The sequence below is a fragment of the Manis javanica genome, chromosome 3 (assembly GCF_040802235.1).
Source record: "Manis javanica isolate MJ-LG chromosome 3, MJ_LKY, whole genome shotgun sequence".
NCBI lineage: Eukaryota > Metazoa > Chordata > Mammalia > Pholidota > Manidae > Manis > Manis javanica.
Window position 1 is genome coordinate 211,971,540 of NC_133158.1, and position 14,143 is coordinate 211,985,682.

The window sequence follows — 14,143 nt, forward strand, 5'->3', positions numbered from 1 at the left end:
TAATTATGGAATCAGTATATTGTACATCTGAAACCAATATAATATTATATTAACTATATTCCAATGAAAAAAAAATAACAAAAAATAAAGGTCTCTCTCTGGCTGTTGTTTTTGGGCCTGATCTGGGATTTGAGTTCTACAGGGAGGGCTGGAAAGATAAATGTAAAGCAGAGGAGAGTCCGGACAGGCTGGAACCCAGAAGCAGGGGCTGGAGCCCGTGAGGATGGGCTGAACCCCGTGTCTGTCTCTGTTGACCTTGGTCTTCACAGTGTGGCTGTCCTACCGAAGAAGCTAGCGTTCTTCATCACAGAGGTGAGCACCCGTCTAGTCCAGGACACAGAGAGTGTGAGTGAGGATGCGAGGGAAGGCAGAGAAGCTTGAGGACTGACTGCTGCCCACACCCAGGCGCAGGGCCAACAGGTAAGTGACAATGTACAGACGCTGCCTGATCCTAGGCAGGCACCCACCCCAATGAGCCCTGAACGTAGGAACAACAAGCTGCTACTTTACTGCTATCCTCCCAAGTTAGGGAAGTTGCCCCAGCTGGGAACTTACAGGGACAGGAATTTTAGGAACCAGGTCAGTTTGGTTAAGCTGAAACACTGCCAAGCCACCACACTTTTGGATTTGAAAATTTAGGCTCAGGGAGATGATGCGAATGACCCAAAGCTCAAGAGTATTTTCGGAGCACACCTACCACTAGACCTGGGGCTCCTGATTATCAGTTCAAATATCTTTTAAAAAATCTCCCCCTCTTACTGCAGACATAGCACATTCTTATTTAAAAATTTTGAATAACAAAGGAAGGTTGGGGTAAAAGAAAAGATCACCCGTGGTTCCACCATTTAAATTCAATTGTTGTTAATATTTTAGTGTATTTCCTTTTTTTCTATGTGTAGCTGCCTGTATTTCCATAATTTTACTATGCATATATATATATATACAAATCTTTTCTTATATATTAAAATCTCTATCAGCACATAAATAATTTATTTAACTATTTATCTGAAAACAGACATTAAGGATATTTCTAATTGTCTTGCTAGCGCTCAGAATGCTGAATGATGATGAACTGAATCCCGTGTCTGTTTCTGTTGTCAGAATAAAGCTGAGTATCCTGTGTATACAGTTTTATTCCCATTTTATCCTTATGATAGAATCTTAAAATCAGAAGTAAATACTCTGAAATAGTTTTCATCAAGGATTTACGAGAAGTGTCTCTGCTGGATGATAAACTCTCTGAAGTCTCACTGATCTCTGTATCATCAGCATTTAGCCCAGAGACTGTCAACTGTACATAAATGACTCAAGCATGAAGCACAGAAGTTCTTTACGGTGAGTGGGCTTGGTGTCTCTGTCTTTGGGCTTTTCTGTGAAGGGGCTTAGAGTAGCATGTCCCATCCCCCTCACTCACGTGTCCACAACAGGGAGGCATGACCCTGTGATTAGCCTGGGCTCCTGGCTCAGCCTGTCCCCAGCATGCAAGCAATCGGCCTTGCCTGGATGGTAAGTTTAATTCTGGGGCCAAGTATGAGGACGTTGATGGTGCCTGTGCATTGCAACCAGCTGTTACCAGGCATAAGTCTGATGAGTGCATCTCTGTCTGGCTGACTCCCGGTGTCTCTCAATCGTATGCAGACTCAGGAATGGAAGCCATGCATTATCAATTGCTCCCCTGCTAAACCCCTAACACCTGACATTTGCACAGTGCTTTTCAGTTTACAAAGCACTTCCGCATCCATTATTTCAAGGGCTGTAAACAAGGTAACAAAGTGCTGTGGGAGTTTTGGGAGCGAGTGATTGATTCCAGTTGGGGAGACGACAGAACACCTCACCGGAGCTGCGTGTGTTGGAGCCTCACTCAGTACAGGCATTGGGCCACAGGTCTCTGAATTCCAAGCCCTTACAAAAAGAAAGGAATTGGCAGAGGACATTAGCCTGTTTCCAGAATTTGCCTCATTGACCATCTAGCTTGCTTTTCTGATCCGCTGTGCATCTAATACATCTCCCTGGATTTCTGATGTCGACTGGTCATGTGTCGGTATTTCCAGGTCTTACCCCAGGAGGCCCTGCCTTTGTCAGTCTTTCTGGACATCCTACTGTGACATGATCTGGCATCCTCTTTGGGTCAGGACCCAATGATCACTCTCTAGGATCATGCTTTGGGACTACCACTCCTTTCCCCAGTCTTGCTGCCATAAAATCAGCTGGCACAGACAGCTTTGAGCTCTCATATTCTATCTTCATTGAACTTAATAACTTTAGAAGCAACTGGATCCCTTGCTCAGTCACAGCAATGGCCTCATGACATCAGAGCTATATCATTGCACCCGAGGCACACTAAGGGTGACTTTGTAATCACCATCGGTTTTCCTAGGATGTGGGTCCACCAGGAGGCACTGCATTGATGTGGATGTGCTAAAAGGCATTTAGGAACAAACAGCTTCCATGAAAGCATCAAATTCTAATTGACATTGTTTTTCAAAGTGTTAGAATATAAATTGAATTTCAAGGCAAAGGGAAAAAATTAGAATTGGAAGTAAAGAAAGTGAATTTGCAAGCACAAATGAAATGAGTCAATCTAATTTCAAAGCCTGTCCTGAACCAAGGGTAAAATAACAAAGAGTGCTTGTGAAAAAAGAGAATCTAATATTTATAAGGAGTTCAACATCTAAGGAATGATAAATTGCACTTGAGAGGAAATGCTGCATTAGATAAATTCTGTCTTGACACTGAACCCTTTCACATGCCTGTAGGGCTTGTCTTGTACATCTGTTGTAGCCCACATACCAGTCTGTCCCTGGTAGTAACCAAAGGGTTATTTTGCAGAGAAAAAATCTGTTTGACTTAGAAGCTGAAGAGAGGAGAGGGGAGCTTAGAGATTGGAATCTAAACGAGTAATAGAAAAATTCCAAATGCCACTGTGGCAGGGAAAAGAGGAACAAGTTTATGAAAATTGACACATCTTTTTATGTCCAATTCCATTCTATGTGATCTCCAAACACATTCTTAGCCCAGTTTAACATCATTTAGGTCTGTTTGGCATCACAATAGAGAATGTGAGGAAGGAAACTGAATTGTTGGGTGAGGTTACCTGTGGAGACACAGACCCATGAAGATGGGATGTGGAGTGGTCCTTTTCTCTGTGGCCCTGAGCACCTGTCCTGCTCTGGTAACAGGTGCTAATGGGACAGGAAGGGTGAGGAGGGAAGGACAGAGTCCCAAGCTGGGTATAGGCTTGGGCTGGTGGGGAGTCAGGGGCCAACTGCAGTCACACGTGGGGGGCCTGCTTGTGCGTGCGCACACGTGAGAGCGTGTAGCATGAAAGTCAAAATCTAACGGGTGGGGTGGCCAGCAGGTTTGGCTGCGGTGTCTTTTTTTCTTTGCCTCATGATTCAGCTTATTCAGCTGGTGATTCCTCTCGTTCATCAAAGCTTCAGAAGGGACAGCATGACAATGCATTTAGTCCAGATAATCCAAGCTATGCTTTTAGAATGATCCAGAAAAGAGTGGACATGAATTAAACAAGTCTTTGTTCAATATCAAATATATTTGATATGTGTTTTTAATTTTACATATAAATAATGAGGTGATCGTGATATTTTCATATCTTATAAATATTTATTGGTGAATGTTGGATATGACACTATAAATATTAAACAGACCTGGATGTAAATCTAGTTTCCACCACTTACCTTAGGAACATTGAGTTCTTTGAGTCCGGTGTCCTCAGTTGAAAAATGGGGATAAAATCCACCTTGAAGTCTCATGTTGAGGATTAAATGAAAAATTTTGTGCCTGGGAAACATTAGGTGCTTATTAAATTCCCTTCTTTCTTCCCACCTAAATTAAATTTGATTTTTTTATAAAGAGTTATGTGTTATGATAGATTTTTGTTTCAAAAATAATTTTTCTTTAGACCTTAAACCAAGGCACTAGTTCCCAAATCTTAAAAATAAAAGTCACCAAAAATGCTCCAGCTCTTTTGGAAATAACTGAAAATTTAATGAAAAGTTTCAAGAATGGGAATAGTACAAAGAGAAATGGATTCTATTTTAATATGGGTTTACCTAGAGTTTACATTTTATCTCACCAGCTTTACTCATGTGCAGCTCTGTCTCACCCTGAGTGTGTATGTGTGTGTGTGTATATTCTATATATATATATTCTATATATATGTGAATGTTTTTTCTGAACCATTTGACAGTGAGTGGCATACATTCCAGTCCTTAACTTTTAATATTTCAATGTATATTTCCTAAGAATAAGGACATTCTCTTATCTTACCATAATACAGTTATCACGTTAAGCGAATTTAACATCATTGGAATACATTTATCTAATCTACCATCCTAATTCCAATTTCTTCAGTCAACTAAGGCATTTCTTTTTCTTCTTTTTCTGCCAAGAAGGGATCCAGTAGAGGCCTGGTTGTTACATTCACTTTCCTTGTCTCTTTAATCTGGATTAACAAACATCTTAAAACTATATCTTACCATTTACTGAATCAATGATAAATGATATACCTATACATTTTTGGCTAATATATTTATAATTCAGTTTACAGGGCAATAGAATGACCAGCTACTGTTTGGACATTTCAAGGGCTTCTAACTGCCCACAGCAACAATCCTAAATTCATCTCCCTGGCTTTCCAGGCTTCTATGGTGGACCCTCACTTTAATCATCCATACGTGCTCCCCTGCGGGCTGTAACTTGTAGCTGGAAAACTGTGAGCTTTGGGCAGGCAGCTCTCAGTGTGAATTCCAGCTCTCCTGCTTGCTGACTGCACGCACTGTAGCAAGTTTCTTAACGTCTCCTAACTCCTTTAAAAAATATATATATATAGCCACTCAATAAATCACTGAGGAACCAACAAATAAATCTACTTAATAGGCTTGTTAGGAGGGATTAAATGCAATGATCTGCCTAAATGAGCCCACAGAGGTTCTTGGCACAGAGCAATTTCTCTAAAAATGTTTATTCCTTTGTCTTCCTCCTTGCGGGAGTCAGGGCGCTGCCACACTCATCCTGCCTCCCAGAGGTCGCTCACACAGGCCCCCCACAGCATGTGTCGGGCTCTCTGCATAGCCCACCCCAAGCCTGCGGATGGGCTAAGATTCAGCCTTCAGGGGGCCCTCATTAGGCAGATTCCTCTCTCACCTTCTAAACCACTACTCTATCTGGGATTCTTCGAAGATTTAGTAGGTACCAAAGGCATGGACTCTTAGCACACTAAGATTTGGGGTCCCCGATAAGGCTGTGACCTAGAGAACCTCTTGCACAGGAAGGGAAGTGCTGATGGACACCGAGCAGGGCTCTGTGCCCAGGGCTTGCTTATGCTGGCGTCCATCCTCACAGCAGCCTCCACAAACAGGTCTCCATGGTCCCATTTTGCAGATGAGAAGCCTTTGGTCACAGAGCTAGAAAATGGCAGAGCTGAAGTCTGAACCGAGGGTTGGTTCCATTCTCCTTTCTGTATTTGGCTTGCCACCGAAGCTGAATTTTATGTTAAAAATATTGATGTTATTTGCACCGACATGACTGGACCAAGAGGGTATTAAGCGAAGTGAAATAAGCCAGGTGGAGAGAGGCAAATACCATATAATTTCACTTACTTGTGGAATCTAAAAACAAAACAAAAAACAAAATGAACAAAACAGCACTAGACTCACAGACACTGAGAAGTGACTGGTGGTTACCATGAGGGAGGGGCTGAGGTGGGTGGGTGGCGAGGGTGAGGAGAATAAAGGGGCACAAAAGTCTCAATCATAATATAAGTTGGTCACAGGGAGGGCAGTGCACCCTGGAGAATACAGCCAGTTGATTCTGTAGCATCTTCCTAGGTTGACAAACAGGAACTGCACTAGTGGGGAAGTGGGGGTGAGGATTTAATAATGTTTCAATAACTATTGAGCCACTGTGTTGTATACTTGAAACCAATATAATATTGTATAACAACTATACTTCGATTAAAAGGAAAAGAGGACAAAAATACTGATTTTGATCCATGGGTGACAAGTATACCCTTAGTTTTAGAGAAACTAAAATGGTAGTGGAGATGGGTATATCAAAACTCTTGGTCAGTGTAAACTAATTTTTAGTCCCCTGGGTCAAGGCAGCGTCGATGATCCTGTGGTTGACTGAGTGTGACTCAAAATGACAGTTTTATGTGCTTCTGAGGGAGAACTGGTTGACTAATAGGTGGTTCAAAAACCTTTTACCCACAAAGAGCTCAATAATTTCCCATTTCAAAAGTGTCACTTGTAGTTATCAGTGAACGGCCGGCAATGGCTGCCCTACAAATAGGCATTTATGATGAGTGTTCAGTGTGAGAAGTCCGACAAAACGAAACGACCTCTAGGGGACTTCCCCATGGATTTCACCGGGCTGATCAAACCTCACACTGAGTCGGAGCCCAGGCAGAGCGCTCATCTCCTGTTCTGAACTGTTACACCACCCTTTTGGAGGAACGTATCTTATCTCCTCAGCTGGTGCGTTCTGTGAGGGCAGAGATAGATGGCTTATTTTCATTAGTCTCCCATAGCAGTGGGTGCAGAATTGAGCACATAGTAGGTACTCAGTAAACATGAATTGAGTGATTAATTCCAGATCCTGTAACTCCAGAAGTTTTTAACACAGGAACACTTAAGGTTGGGTCAGGTCAACGGGGGACTGTAAACAATGATCCCCAAGAGCCACTATAAAATGGACTCAGGGGACTCCTCAGGGGAGCTCCAAAGACGAGACTTGCTGCTTTAGAGATCAAGAAGTCACTTTGTTCTTGTTGTTGTTAAGGATGGACTTAAGTAAATGAATACATCTCTTTTCTCAACTCTGGTTCTATTTTGGTTTTAATCCTGATGATGTGTGATGAGAAATGTGCCTGTATTTGTCCAATAAGGGAAATTCCTTGAGTTAGGAACACCAACCAGCTTTAGCAATTTTTAGAGATGTGAGACCCAGCATCAAAATTTTCAATAATTGGGACTATGGGCGACATCTTTGTAAAGCAGGCAGGTAAAATGATCACAGCAGCATCTTCCTCCCATGATACCTAATGAAATGAACAGCAACACTGAAGAGTAAAAATAAAATAAAACACCAGAAAATTTTTACGAATCACTAGCAGTGTTTAAACAAGAAACAGTGTAACACCGGGTACCACAAACATCAAAACATTATAGCTAAGGATGGAGATGCTAGGACAGTGTCTGACCTTGATCCTATACACATCTTCCCAAAGGCGGTGCTGTGAATTGAAATATGCCCAAACCTGCAGACAGTCTGAGAGGCTGTCTTTATATTTCCCATTGCTGGGATCAGAGCAGGAGAGAAGAGAGAGAGAGAGAGAGGTGGTGAGTAAGTAAGGCTAACTCTGTTGGAAGTGAAACTTCAAAGGCTCTTTTACGCTGGAGCTGGGGAAAGATTCCGGAGGACTCACCCCTAAATAGGCACATGAGGAATATGTTCACGGTTTCCTAGAAAAGACTGTAGTCAGAATCAGCAGGGCTGCTCCCCGACCGTGTGTCTCACTTCCAGGCTAGAGGAAAGTAGGAAGGTGACAAAATACATTGCCTCAGACTGTGGCTGGTAGGGGAAAATATAAATACATGCTGGTTGAGATACTTGGGGAGGGAGTCAACAAAAATGCAATTTGGGAAAATAGAAGGTTTGGAATGGCCTGTGTTAAGCATGAAAGATAAAAAGAAATGGCATGGACACTGGGCAAACATACTAAAAAGAAGAATGTAGAGTAAAAAATACAGCTGAAGGAAATATAACCCTCACAACCTAAAGAACAGAAATGGCTTAGTCAAGAATGTTTTACTTTACAGAGGAATTTAAAAATATGACTTCAACAAAGTGGGGCTCAAAGGAAGATGGAAACACAGAAGGAGATGGAAAGAGAGATTACAGGGACTGAGAAAACAAATTGATAAACAGAGCCATGACAGAACAAAATCAATCACTAAACATTGATAGAATGGATACAGGGGAAAGGCCTGGGGTAATCACAGTGCATGTAGGAAAAAAAGTCAGAAGTTGAGGTAATAGAAGATAATTTTTGATTTTGGTATAGATAACTTTTATCTGGAAAGGTAGTTCTGTTCCTGTTTTTCTTTAAAAAATTTATCTTTTATTTATTCATTCAACAAACATTTACTGAGCACATAGGCAATGCACTGGTCTAACCACTGGGGCACATTCCCAAACAGAATGGACAATGCATTCCATCCTCATGGAGCTTGTGGTAGAGTGCAGGAAAACAAATAAAACAAGTAGTATTTTATTGTGTATTAGCAGGTGATAAATGCTATGGAGAAAACCAAAGTAAGGTAGGGGGTAATAGTGGTGGGATTGAGGGATGCAATTTTAAATAGGGTGGTAAGGGGGAGCCTCACTGAGAAGCTGATATTTGAGCAAATAGTTGAAAGGGGAAGGAAGCAGGCTATGCAGACATTGGTAGGGAAAACATTCCAGGCAGAGGGAATAGCAGGTGTAAAAACTGAGGCACGACACTGCCTGGCTTGTTTAAGGAAACAAGTAAGCAAGCAGACCAGCATGTCTGAAAGTGCAGGAGCCAGGAAAAGTGTATTTGGAGATGTAGTTAGAAAGGTAAGAAGCAGCCGGATGAATGAGTGTTACATTGTTTCCAACTCCTTTTCTGCATCTATAAGATGACGACATGATTTTTCCCTTTAATGTCTTAACGTAGAGGATTTAGTTTTTGTATTTTTCTGTGTTAAATGTCATTATGTCCCCAGGATAAGCTAATTTTGGTCATGATATGTGATCTTTTTTAATGAACTATATTTGGTTTGGTAATATTTTATTCAGGACGTTTGCATCTCTATTCATGAGTGAGTTTGGCCTGTAGTTTTATTTTTAATACTGCCAAAGTCGTAATAGTCCTCATAGGATAAGTTGGAAAGTGTTCCCTCATTTTCAACAGAAATTTGACTTACCCTTTGTATATGACTTTCCTTGCTTTCCTTTCCTTATTGTCTCCCAAATTTTCCTCCAAGAGTCACTTCCTTTCCTCCTAATATCCATATTTTAGGAGTCCCTTTAGTAAAACACTGCTACTATAAAGTATCACACTTTTATTTATTTGACAATGCCTTCATTTCTCTTTCATTTTTGGAAGACAGTTTTGCTGGGTATATAGTCCTCAGTTGGCAGCTATTTTTCTCTCAGCCCTTTGAAGATTTCAATAATATCAAATTTTGAATATGATATGATTCTAATTTTATAAATGTGTGTATAAAAAACAGACTGGGAGTGAACACACAAATAATGTTAACATACCACCCAATTCCACACAGTTGAAGTTATCTGTCTGTCCCTCCTTGATCCTATTACCTTATCCCCTGCAAACAGAAAGCAACTCTTGAATCTTGTGTTTACCATTCCCTTGATTTTTACATTAGTTGTAGAAGTAAGATTAAAAAAACTGCAAGAATATGGTGACAGCATTATTATGTATACTTCCAATTGAAATAAGAATATCATTTTGACAAAATTAAGAAGATCAAAGCCATATAAGAGCACTATTTTCTTCATCTTTCATTATGGACAGTATCACTATTGTCTAAAATTAAAACATGCACAGAACTTAAATGAAATGACACCAACCTCTTTTTTTACTTTAACTATTTTCCTTATAATTTCATAAAATATCTCTAGTGGTGATAAAAAGTAAACTTCATTTCCTTAGTTTTACTTTACTCCTATTCCTGTAAAATTAAAGTAAAACCAAATATAATACTTTTTATTAAAAGTAGAAGTTACAATGATCCTATTTTTATGAAGGTATTTCTTCTCTAATTTATAGATAGATGCATGGAGAGCTACCTGGAATGATGTGCATTTTAATATTAATAATGATTCATTTCACATGGTGGTGTTTGGGCTGAATTTTAACTTTATTATTGCATATTCTATGTCACTTGAATTCTTTGTGTACATATTATTAAAAAGTCAATGTATGTTTTGAATGGCGTGTCAGCAACTTCACAGGTCACTGCAGATTGAGACAACTTGCTCCACTTCATCTACCTCTGTACTCATGGCTTTAATCATCAGCTTAATTTCTTTTCTTACTCTGGAAACTAGTTGATGCACGCACAGCTAATTCTAGTGCAGAATTTCTTATCTTCAGAGTTCTTCCCTGTAGTGTTGCTATACCGAATGTTTGTGTCTGCCCCAAATTCCTATGTTGAAATCCTAACCCTTAATGTGATGGTAGGAGGTGAGCCTTTGGGGGATGATTTGATCATGAGAGTGGAGCCCTCATGAAGGGGATTAGTGTCCTTATAAAACAGACTCCAGAGAGCTCCCTGCTCCTCCCACCATGTGAGGGCACAGCGAGAAGATGGCCATCCATGAACCAGGGAGTGGACTCTCACTGGACACTGAATCTGCTAGCGCCTTGACCTTGGACTTTCCAACCTCCAGAACTGGGAGATACAAATGTATGTTGTTTACAAGCCACCCAGTCTATGATATTTCTGCTATAGTAACCTGAATGGACAGAGACAAGTGTCCAGTCTGCCCTGAGGTGGCCTTCTGGTTGTCATTTTCTTAATGTTGGAGTTTTACATTGCTTCTGTGAAGGATAGCAATTTTAACTTACCATCACTGTTTGTCTACATAAATCTTTGTTCAAAGCTTTGATTCCTTTTTAGGATAAAATCCTAGAAACAGAGTCAACGTATTTGACTTTTTTTTTAATGTTCATGATTTTGTAGAGCCAAATTTATTTTTAAAAAGGCTATACTAATTGATGCTTTCACAAGAAGTATTTGTAAGTGCCTCTCTCCTCTCTCGTCAGCACTAATCATTTTTTGTTTGACGTTTGTGCCCATTTGATAAGCAAAATTGATATTTAATCACTGTTTTAATTAGAATTTTTATTATTAGTGAGGTTGAATGTTTTTCATATGAGGATTGTATTTTTAAAATTTCAGTGGAATTTTGTAAGTGGACAGACAATATGATCACGGTTATTTGTTAGAACTATAATTTGGGTGAGATTGTTGAAAGTGGACGGCTGGAGGACCCCAAATTCAGGAGCACCAGAGAGGCACCTCAGAGGCAGTCCCGTTGATAGGTGATGAGAGCCTGCACCAGCAGGGGAAGCAGAAGATGGAACAGCATTCCATCCGCACCTGCGCCTTCCCTTTAGGCTTCCTGATCCTGTTACATTTTCCACTTCAAATTAAATAAAAAATGTAATCTCATGATGTTCCTAATCTATTTTCAATTTGGGGCAGATTTTATAATTCTCCTGAGAGGTCCATTTCTACACTTCCCATCTAGAGAATCCATAATTCAGAAAAGACTTAGGCGGCAAGATGATGAATGTTGTTCTCCTATGGCTTCTATGTGGGAAAAAGTGTGAATAGATTCTCTGGATCCAAATATGATGAAGCTTTTACTTGAAGTTCTTATATGTTACATTTTTAAAATAGAGAAATGAAACATACATAGTCTGGTTTTAACCAAAGTAATCCTAATGAAAAAAAACAACGGACCCTCTGTAATTCTGAGCTGGATTGTAATTCTTTGTTCTCTGTAGACTTCAGATAAAAGGGTTCATGTGGGATGGTAGATAGGGCAGTTCTAATTTGGATCAACTGGACTTACTGCTGGATTTAACACCAGCCATGCTGTGAGGCAGGTTCTTTGTTTCCCGTAATTATCAAACTAAACCTAATTAAACTCGCTTTGCTTTGATGTACTGTAATGTTTTCCATAATTTTATATTCTGAGCCATTTACATAAATCTTTGTTTCAAATCAATGATGGACTGTGGACTCATTTTATATCTATCGTGCTATGATTTAGTATGTATCTAATCAGGTTGTAAGATGCTAACTTTTGGTTGATACAATTCAACATTCTTCTTGATGTGTTCTTGCAATTTGGACCCATGGAATTGTTTTTAAATACAATACGGTAGTGTAATGAGTACAATAGGTATATGTGGAAGGAAAGAGGAAGACCTTCAATTCTACCAATTAGAGACTTTAAAGTACAGAACACATTCTTCCATCGTGTAAAATTCAAATGATTTCCCTTTTTTTTGTGCTGTTCCTTAAGCGGACTTTTTTTTTTTTTTTTAAAAAAAGCTCATTTGGCTCGATTGACTTTCTGTATATTTCTTTTGTGTAGATGCAGTTAAACAAGGTACTTTGTGGTCTTTTTGTATTCACAGGTTGTTCATTTCCCACTTAATGGTTCATCCATTTAGATCTCTCTTGCCTTTATGTGTGCCTGCTTAGAAGATGCATTTTTTTAAAGAGCATTTTTCTTCACCATCAAATACAAATAATTCAAAAACACACTTCATTCAGTTAGTATCCCACCTGGGTTTCTTGTTAGCCGCAATGCCCTTTGCTGCTTTTAAAAACGGACTTAACTGTTTTTGTTATTTTGGCCTAATTTCCTATGGCTTTTAGCCTATCAGTTGGAATGGGAAAGGGTACAAACTCTGATTAATGGTGTTGCATGGATTTCTCTTACAGCCCGCAAGTGAAGGCGACTTTGCTACGAAGACTCTTTTAAGTATTTCTGAACATAGTAATGCCTCTGTCTTTGAGATTTGTCATGAAGTATTATTCTTACCTGTTTCTATGAAAGTCAGGAACACTTGAAGCTAAATTATTATCAACATTAGAAAACCTTTGTATTGCTGGGCACACTGATAATATAGTTTTAAAACTTCGTGTTGAAATGTAGTACATCTAAAGTGTACATATTATAAACACAACTCAATGAATTTTCACAAACTGAGCACACCTGTTTAATCAGTATTCAGCCAAGAAAGAGGACATTGCCGGCAGGCCAGAAGAGCCCTACCCATGCTCCTCCCCAGTCACTTCTTCCCCCCAGGCCCCCGCTGAGAAACCACTTTCCTGACTGCCAGCAGCATAGCTCCGTTCTGCCTGCTTTTGTGCCTTCTCTGCATGAATTATACAGTATGAACCCTTGAATGGCTGGCTTGTTTCGTTCAGCATGTGAAAATAAGACAAAATCAAGTTGAGTTCTGCCTTCCCCTCAAATCCAGCAATGCAGAAAATGCGATGGGCTCTGGAGCCTGAAACAAGTGGCCATGTATGGGCAGGAGGCTGCACACGTACTCTGTGTCCTCAGAAGAACCACAAAATGAAATAAAATCTGTGGTCCAAGGCAGAGCCAGTGTCTGATGTGGTCCTGCCTCTGCTGCCAAAAGGGACAACAGCTGGGAAACCAACCAATCAGCTGTGACTATTATCAACCAATTAGGACCAAGCATGCTTGCGTCCCTCGTGTATGTAATGGGCCAGCCTGGGAACCTGGACCTTTAGTATAAAAACAAACCCCTCTCTCTGTGTCCTTGGAGTATACTTTTGGTTCCTAGTCCGAAAGCGGCACCTTCCCAGTCTGCAAACTTTCCTCTTGCCATGGAGTTCTCCTCGCTTATCTTTCCTGTCTTACAGAGAAATTTATTGACAAACACATGTGAGATTCGTCAGTGTTGTTGAGCGTCATTGTAGGTGTTTATTCTCATTGCTTTGTAGTTTCCATTGTATGATGCCACAATTTATCCATTTCACTGTTGAAGGGCAGCTTTACCCAGTGGGCGTGGCGGTGAGAAGGCTCGGGAAGAGGGGTCGAATATCTTTACATTTAATGTCCTGCACCAGTTGTTGTATTAGCAGGAACTTTAAGCAAACCAAACAGATTCGGTCCTAACCTCTAAGTGTCTGTTCCTTCTAGACAGTACATACCTTGAGGACAGGGACTGAACTTTTTTATCTTCTTCCTCTCCACTAATAGAACACGTCCTACAAAGGCATTCAAACGAATGTTGACAGGGTTCAAAATAGCTTGCCCACATGGAGAAACAACGAAATGCGATTAAGAGGATGTAAAACATGAGACATTAGAAAAGGAGAACAGAATGTGCAGAAGAAGAGGCAGGCAAAGGATACAGAAAGGGGAGAAGGTATAAAACAGCATAAAACAATACTTATTTATCTTGCTATCATGTAAATGGGCCTAATTAAATAGAGTTCGTAGGGCCCTACTAAATCCTCTGATAAATGTCTAAATAAAACAGTGCTTCAGTTTGCTGTTTCCTTGTTTGCTGCAC